Below are 211 nucleotides of genomic sequence, written 5' to 3'. Positions count from 1 at the left end.
AAAAGTGAGAACGCTTCACGATTTTGCGTGTCATCCTTGCACCAGGGGCCATGCTAATCTTCTCTGTATCGTTCCCAGTTTAGTACATGTGTTACTTGCTGTAACACACAACTGACTAATTTTCACAAGAGAGGGAACTAATTTTTCCAGAGAGGCGATGTAGCCACATCTATGAAAACTTTTTATATGTTGTTGTCTTTTTAGGGTATAG

The 211-nt window shown here is 39.8% G+C and overlaps 1 non-coding gene across 1 annotated transcript; it reads right to left on the bottom strand.

The window, feature by feature from the left end:
- On the bottom strand, positions 1–107 carry LOC121939810. Its single transcript, XR_006105524.1, has one exon. It is a non-coding gene; the product is annotated as a U6 spliceosomal RNA (small nuclear RNA).
- Positions 108–211: the final 104 nt, after the last annotated feature.

Source organism: Plectropomus leopardus, unplaced genomic scaffold, assembly GCF_008729295.1.
Source record: "Plectropomus leopardus isolate mb unplaced genomic scaffold, YSFRI_Pleo_2.0 unplaced_scaffold61590, whole genome shotgun sequence".
Classification (NCBI taxonomy): Eukaryota; Metazoa; Chordata; class Actinopteri; order Perciformes; family Serranidae; genus Plectropomus; species Plectropomus leopardus.
Note: the sequence above shows the minus strand (reverse complement) of the source record. Positions and strands in the feature narration are given on the sequence as shown.